The sequence below is a fragment of the Triticum dicoccoides genome, chromosome 4A, assembly GCF_002162155.2.
Source record: "Triticum dicoccoides isolate Atlit2015 ecotype Zavitan chromosome 4A, WEW_v2.0, whole genome shotgun sequence".
Classification (NCBI taxonomy): Eukaryota; Viridiplantae; Streptophyta; class Magnoliopsida; order Poales; family Poaceae; genus Triticum; species Triticum dicoccoides.
The window spans coordinates 704354002-704362552 of record NC_041386.1 but is presented as its reverse complement, the minus strand read 5'-3'; the positions used below and the strand labels follow the sequence as shown (position 1 = coordinate 704362552).

General features: G+C 41.4%; 1 long non-coding RNA gene across 1 annotated transcript; it reads left to right on the top strand.

Annotated features, from left to right (window-relative positions):
• The first annotated feature begins 110 nt into the window (after positions 1 to 110).
• On the top strand, positions 111 to 1809 carry LOC119289789. The gene is made up of 3 exons (XR_005141615.1): positions 111 to 527; positions 683 to 1114; positions 1561 to 1809. It is a non-coding gene; the product is annotated as an uncharacterized LOC119289789 (long non-coding RNA).
• The last annotated feature ends 6742 nt before the right edge of the window (positions 1810 to 8551 follow it).

The following is an 8551-nucleotide window of genomic DNA, read 5'->3' as shown; positions in this document are numbered from 1 at the left end:
GGCGGCCGCAACAACTCCCTGCCCTGTTCTTACCCAGGCAACAGCCCACCGGTGCTTCTCACCCCCGCACACGCCAGCTATGCTGCTCCACGTAGGAGGCCGCCCCCGCCGATCCTCTTTTGATGGACGCGAGACCAGGTCGCAGCCCCCGCCACTCCTCCTCTACTGCGGCAGGTACGTCCGTGTACAGCGAGGTGCAGACGAGCCGCATCGCGCACGCGGTGCCCCTCCCCTCCATCCTCCGCTCCCACTTCACGCTCGCTGATGGGCCTGCCAGCACCGCCGCGGGGTTACTCTTTCCTGGGATGCGTCGCTCCCCGATCTCGGCTTGCTGGATCGCGGGCTTGGGCGGGTTTGAATTCGGGATTTCACGGTCGGCATTCCCCTGCTCCAGGCTGTGGTCGCAGCCCTGCTGCTGGATGATGTAAGCTGGTGTTTGAGATTGCGGCCGCCAAACAGACAACACGGACGCCGCTGCCGCCCGCTGCTCCTCATCGTGTGCACCTACGAAGCTGCTGCTAATTAAGGTGCCTTAGCGCTCTGCGGGACGATTGATTTGCAGGATTCAAATTCATAGGATATTTTATCGGTTTCTTAGTGCTCTATTTGTGAGGAAATTTCTGTCAATTTTTGATTCAAATTCTTGTGCTTCTCCAATCTTGGGCTGGCATTGCCGCAATAGGAGGAACGCTCACGAAGGTGCACCCAACACGTGTTTGCGGCGGTTGTGAAGGCAGGAGAAGATGTGGATGGGTTCTCACCAAGTTTCTGTGGCTCACGGTGTTCATCCGACTCTCTAACTAGAAGATGAGTTACCATGACTTCTACATCAAAGGTTGGGTTTTTTAGCAGTTTGTTGGTGCGTGCCTACTTACTAATTTGATTTGATAATTCAACCAAGGGAACTGCCGATAGGGTGTGAATGAAGTTGTTAATATGATTTCTTTCGTGTGTGTCCTACTGATAGATCTCTAAACTTGCATTTCTCTACTATTGTTGTCTATGAGAGCTGTTGTGGTGGATAAGGCCAACCTGCACCGATGTAAACTTCAGATTGAGCTTACAACATGGCGAGGGATAACCTTGATTTCTGCATGAGTTACATCTTGTAATGGTAATGTTTCATGTCGTGTTCCTGGACTACCAACATTTCAGAATGATGAGCATTATGCATTAGACTTTTCTCTGCATTGCAATTGGGATGGTGGTTGCTTGACTAAATGATTTAATGGCATAAATTGATTAGAGAACATGGCACGTGTTCTAATTTCTGAACCATATAGTTCACGTCAATATTTTGAGGCTGCAGTATATTGGTTTTTAAGCTTGCCACTAACTGCCCCTACACATGTGCAGATCGACCAACTGAAAGTTTATTTTCATGATATGTTTATTACTTGGTGATTCCAGTTGAACTAAATGTTGAGAATTGCTTTGCAGCCTGTGTGGCTGATGTACAACACTTACATTAAAAATAAATTTAACCGGTGGTGCTTGTATTTATTTATTCTATAATGATGTAATCATTTAACTTGTATGCTTTTTCTTGTCAACAAATAGGTACTTCTTTCAGCAACTACTTTCGAAGGTCTGCTACTGTCATTTCATGGTGCGCTTTTCTTTTGAAAATTGTCGAAGGAAACCAAGGCAGAAAACAATTGCCCGTGAACTGATGCTAGAAATGCAGGAAATTTGTCACCGTGATCTTAAACTGTAAAGGACTCTCTTGGATGAGAGTCCAACATCTCGTGGGAAAGTTTGCAACTTTGGGTACTCAAAGGTGCTAATAGTTATGTTATGTATAATGTATCTCTAGAATCGACCTTTCCCTTTTAAGCTCTTCAATTCGTATATCATATTGGGCTATCTTGCTCTTGCTTTCCATACACGACTTTAACAGAACATCATCATATTTTTTACTGCTTAAAGGGAGTGGCATTCATTGAACGGCGTACAACTATGAATGGAAACTGAGTAAGGACACTGACTATTATCACAGCCAATATACTTATTTGTTCTGCTCTTCCGAACTAGAATACCCTAACTGTTAATAGATTTTTTAGATGACACCTGAACCCGTAAGTCATGTTTGTTGCCGTGTAATTTTTTATATACTTCCTTAAAGTTATTCATATAGGTCTACAATAGTTGCTTCTTTAAATTAAAGTAGTCTGCTAATCAGAGATATAAAACAATCCGGTTCTATGACCATGAATAATGTGGGAAATTTCAGATAATTTGATGGAAAAATCAACACACTTGAAAAGTAAAGATGTGTATTTTTGAAAAGGAAGATTCTATGACATGCATTTAAATTCTAAGTTGCCATACTCTTCCTTGACCTGAACAATAACACTGCCAATAGATGTACTCTGCCTTGGCCTCCACAATAACATTGCCTTCATGTACTATTTAGAAGGAATATGCAAAATTACATTTTCTCAAAGAATAATTTTAACTACCTTCTTAACATCAATATCTTAATGGCACAGTATACCTCACTCCAGGAAGAATGTAGCATTGTGAACGCTTATACTTGAATTTTATATTTAATCATTTTCCGTCAAAGTGCATTGGCCACCCCTATATCTTTCTTCAAGTGATGGATATCACTGGACTTCGACAATTACGTTTCTGATCTGGTACTTTGAATATCATTCTTTGGTGATTTACATATTGTTACATGTATATTCCAGTTGTAAATTGCCCATAACTGTAGCGTTGGCACTCTGCTCGCCTTTACGGTCGCATCGCACCATGATGTGGCTCTGCATGCCATGGGCGGTGCGTGCCGTGGTTCGACATGGTACAGGTTCTTGCCCGTGACGAAAGGACGAAGGAGAGCGTAAAGGTGTTGGTGTTGGTTGTCGTGGTGATGGTGCAGATGGCGGGATAGTGGCATCTGATGTGGTCGAGTACACTTGTAGCCGGTTAAGAGCACAAACAAGAAGAGTTGGGTGCAGCTGAAGCTGAACAAGTATTACCAGAGCTACCTCCATATTGACTAGAGCCTAAATTAGAGGACCTATGCATTCATTCATTGTCTTGATTTTGTGACTGTTCAACAAGTTTTCTGGATTATCTTTTTATGAGCAAGGTTTTCTTGTTTTTGTTCTTAACACAAGTTGCATTGCATTATGAAATGAGTATACCTATTATTTTTTTATGTGATCAATGCATTTTTTACAAATACTATGTATATCTAAACAATGGATGAAAATCAATTTCATTTGACACAATATTTGAAGTTATGGCGAAACTGTACAACATCCAGTTTAGTTCATAAATTTGTCTGCTTATTATCATTTATATTAGTACAGACGTGCGTTGCACGTGCACACTTACTAGTACTAGCAAAAATGCCTGTGCGTTGCAACGGGAGAAAAAAATATCGCATGCCCCTATCTCAATAAAGCATAGTCTCAAGACCTCCACAAGCCCATGTCATTTTTTTCAACAGACGCCCTTCTGTGTCACCGCCTATCCCCCTTCCCACCGTCACTGACAATTGTCGTAGTGCCCGAGACTACTTTTGTACTTCGCTACGGAGCAAAACAAACGCTGCTAGAAATGAGTAGCACGTGCTTATTAACATAACTTCCTATCGTTAATAATAAATAGCACATACAATCAAATTTTGCGACCTTTTAATGTAACTAAATGTTTAGGGTAGCTAACAAAATCACTGTGAGATTTTTTTTGCGGGGAAAAAATCACTTTGAGATTATGAAGAAAAATAATGAATTTCCTCAATAAAGAATCAAACCATGACATGAGCAACCGATTGGATTTATCTATTACATACTTGAATTAAATTAATGTTTTGTTACTCATATTATTTCTACTTACTCTGGAAAAAATCATGTTATTTATTTTAATCCACTATATTTTTGATTTTGTATTAATCAAAATGCATTTGTTAATTATTTAATTAAACCGACCATGAATTAAGTTTTAATGTTTGTGACCCCGCAAGAAAAGTTTTAATGTTTGTGAGCAACCAATTATTTTTGCACATTTATAACCCTAACATGCACTAATTGTTTTAGTCCTTATAAAAATAAAATGGTATTTTACCCCATTAACATTTGTGAACTGAAACAAAGTAAAGTGAAGCAATTGCCACACGATGGAGTTTCGATACTTGCACTAACTTTTCTTCTCAAGCTAGCTATAGTCATCCTCCATAGGGCATACGAAAGTATACGGATTATGGATCTAGGAAAATTGTGCATACTCACATTTTATTTATTTTCATTCACTGTACATTTTTTATTTGTTTATTAATGAAACTGCATGCGTTAATTATTTACTTTAACAGCCATGCATTAAGTTTTAATGTTTGCGAGCAGCAATGTTTTTTACACTTCTGTAACCAATTTTTAACTTGATGAAAAAAATTAACAAAAAAGATGCATCCTCTTTGACATGTACTCCTACATGTTTAGGATTCCAAGTCGGCTAAAAAAGGAGTTCACGTCTCCTTTCATTTCCCCACTTTAAGTATGATAGAAAAATAGAAAAAATATGATTAAAAAGATCCAATTCGCTGCCTACTTTTGTTTCTGTTCGCACGACTTCGTTCTAGCAGTAGAAACTTGAGCGCCATGGCGCGTCTACGTTAAAATTCTCCTCTTTCCTCTTCTTTATTATTGTTCTCTATCACAGACTGAAATCCCTCTTTTATTCTTTCCTTCTATTTTATTTCCTTCATTTTTCATTATTTATTCTTTCATTCAATGCCTTTTTTTTCATCTTTATTTTTTCCTCCTATTTATTTCCTCTTTACCTTCCTTATTTCCTTCTTTATTCTTTTATTCAATCCCTCTTTCCTTCTTTTTTATTTCCTTCCTTACCACGGATGGTTTATTTCCTTCCTTAATAATTTTCGAGATGGCTCCTTGTTACCTAGAAAAATTGAAGACGTATATAAATTAGGAAAATTGGATGTAAGGAAATGAGGTGGGACTATTTTATAGGTGAATCAATTTTTTATTACCATGCAACACGAGCTTAGCTTAATTGGATTTCGCACATCAGGTTGCAAGTTCGATTCGCCACACCGGGCAACAATTTTTTGTATCGGGCCGCCTGGATGGGCCGGAATAATTTGGCCCAGCTCGGGCTGAAATAATTCGGCCTCGTTGCGTGTGGTCCATGTTGCTTCTTTCGATCAGATTCGGTTTTAACCGAACAAACAGATCGAATAAACGTACGAACCTTTGAAGGACGGACGGGAAAAAACCTTTGACGTACGAAAACGGACGAAAATTAGGGAGGAAGAAGCGTTAGCCCCTTTATTATTAATTAACTAGCAAAAGGGCCCGTGCGTTGCAACGAGATGATAAAATAGTGACTTCAAATCAAACCAATGAGAATATAATACATACAATAATTATACTAATATACAAATTATATTAGTTAAAACATTTAGATTATTCAACCAATAAATTGGATATATCATCTCTTTGTCTGAATGTCCATGCATCGTTACAGAGAAAACGTATGAAAATTATTGTTTTTTTAGAACCGTATTAAAATTACTTGTGGTGTGAGACATATACTCCGTTTAAATTTTAGAAAATTGGGCACTTTCTCAAATAAAACAGAGAACAAAAAGTGTGGTTCAAAACGGGCTAAGAGAGTTTCTGATTTGTTTGTTTCACAACAATTCTCTGAGGCTGTCAAATGCAACAAGAGTAGTGGTGCATTGAAGTGTGATTGTTTATATATAACTTTTTATTAATGTTCGAAAAAAATAAGTTTTTACTATGTTGTATTTTTTTAGAAAATGTTGGTTGTTTGGCTTGCAAGATTATATTTCTGTTCTTTCTTTTTGAACTGGGCCCAAACACAAGCATTTTACGCAGACGGTAGGCTCTTTTTCTACTCCATTCGTCACAGTTTAGAAGGCACAGTTAAATTTGCGTGCGTTTTCACAATAGACAAGGTTTAGGGCGGATTACATTTATTTCTAGTAGCTAATTAGTACTCGGATATACTATTTCTATATGCATGCATAGTGTGAATGCTATTTTTAGCCCATCTCACAACCAATAGATAACCACCTAGGTCCCAGAGAATTTTCAAACGCGCCTTTTAAACCGTGACGGAGGGAATAGAAAAACACGCGCACTTATTAAAAAAAAGCAAGCACACTTTTGAGGGATGCACACGCATTCTTCCATTTGTTGGCCTAAAAAAATTATATTTGTGGGATAACCACATACGGAGAACGACGGAGGCAATAGCCAGCGTGAACCAGCTCCTCCTCGTGCTCTCCGCCTGTCTCTGCTTTCCTCTTTTCTTCCTCCGTTCTCCATGCTTGGCCTGGAGCAGCGGGGAGAGAATCTAGCCTGCAGACGCCTCCAGCCGGCGAGCGCCTCTTGCTAACTACTGACTACCTCCAGCCGGCTGCTCCATGCTTGTCCTGGTTCTTGGTGTCCTCTTTGGAGCTGCTCCATGGTTTGCTGGTGGATTTGTTTCTCTTCTTTTTTCTTAATAAATCCCTCTGTTTTTTCTGTGCTTGATCTATACTCACCGGTTTGCGTCTTCATCTTCTTCTTCTTATCTCCGGTGAATAGCAGAGTCTCCCCGCCGCTCATGTTCCCTTTCCCTTGCAGGAGCTCACCGAGCAACCATGGCGCCACCTCGAACTCTGGATCCGGCGCCCCCAAACCTCGACGGCCTCCCCCGCGCGCCTCCCTGACCCTCCTCCATCTGGATCCGTCCGGTGGCAGCCGGATTGTCGCCGTTCTCTGGAGTCAAACCCGCGCCGCCGCGTCCCTCAGTCGTCTCGCGCAAGAGGACGACGAGTAGACCCCCTGTCACGGGATCTCGCGGGCTCCTCAGCCTCGGCTGGATCCAATACGCGCTGATTATGCCGCTGCCCCGCCTCCCGCGCGTCCTCCTCCTCCCAGCCGTTGCCCACGGCGGCGAGGAGCGTGTTGAGCAGCCCGGTCGTGGTCGGCGGCGTGCGCTCCAGCCGGCCGACGCGGGCCTGGAGCGCTGCGGCCTGGGCCTCGGTGTCGGCGAACCGCGTGCGGCGAAGAGGAGGCAGGCCGTGGTGTGGGGAGGAGGGCGCGGCGGAGAGGAGGTAGGCCGGCGCGCGGGGATGGCGTGGCGGAGGATGCGGACCGACGGCGGGGAGGCGGAGGATCCAGATCGGGAGGCGCGGTCGCTCGACTCTGGGTTGGTTTTTGTTGGCAAACCGCACACGCGTCCGCGGGTGGATTAGAAATACGAAACGTTTTTTTTCACTTATTTACTAGACTGCGGGTTAATTACTTAATATCATAGGGGTTTTTCTGTAAAAATGCCGACGACGTACGACAGAAACCCAGTTTGCTTTATTATTATTAGGTAGAGATAGAGAGGTAGAGATAGAGATAGAGATTAGGTAGAGATTAGGTAAAGATTAGGGAGAGATTAAATGGTGGAACATGTCTTGCGTTTTAATACCAGAATCATATTTCAGACTGATATTTTGGTACAATGTTTGGGGCACCTAGATCACTAACCGTTGGATTGCTTTAGAAATAGCACCATAGAACATGGATAATTTCCGCCCAGAATCAGGTTTAACCCGTTAGTGCATTTGATTAGAAGTTGATACATATTTTTGTGGCAACTAGCCTACTATTGCTGTTCGTGCTGCTGCGATGTAGTGAGATGGAGACACCGGGACAGAGAGAGATGAGATGGTATTTTTTATACTATGTTGCCGTTCGCTTATAAGATGGATCAAGGGGTAGAGAGAGTTGCGATGCTTTTTTATTTTACTTTAGGATGATCTTCGGTGTTAGTGATGCTATTCGCTGCTACTATGCGGATGAAAAAGAGAGAGAGATCGTGTTGCGTAGTGCTTGCTTATGATATGTTTATCTAATGATAAATTTGTTGATTTGTTTGTTACAACACACACAAATAAATGGATTTGCTGAGTGACTGCAACACAGTTTCGATGTAGTTTAATAAAATTATTAATATATTATGGGTCACCAGAAAAGGGAACTGATGATGCAGTGTGGATGTAGTATAATTACATTGATGTACTCAAGCTGAGCTATGCACCAAAGTCAACATTAACTCTGATTAGCCTTTTGATTCCAATGTTCATATAAAGTGTTGTTAAGTATTGACTCGAATCATTCCTTTTGACGAAGACTCTCAATTCAAGTAATTCAAACCTTCTTAGTTCGTAACATTTGATACAGATCTTGTTCGTACTTTAATTTTGTTTTACTAATTTTTTAGGGCAAGGGCTGCTTTATTTATTTCTTAGTTCACCAAGTTTCACACAACTTATTAACACAGTCTTCCCTCACAAGAATATCAGTCGCTTTGTTCGCCCATCGCCTCGACCAGATCACCCAATGCTCATCCTCACCAGTAAGCAATTCCTTGATCTCTTCTATAAGAGGGCTAAACCTCAAACGTTCTTGATCTCTTGATTGGAAAGCATGTGCCACACTTTGACTGTCCTTCTTGAGACAAAGTTTCTCAACACTCAATTCCACCGCCAACTAAACACCTGTTGCAACATTTGAGT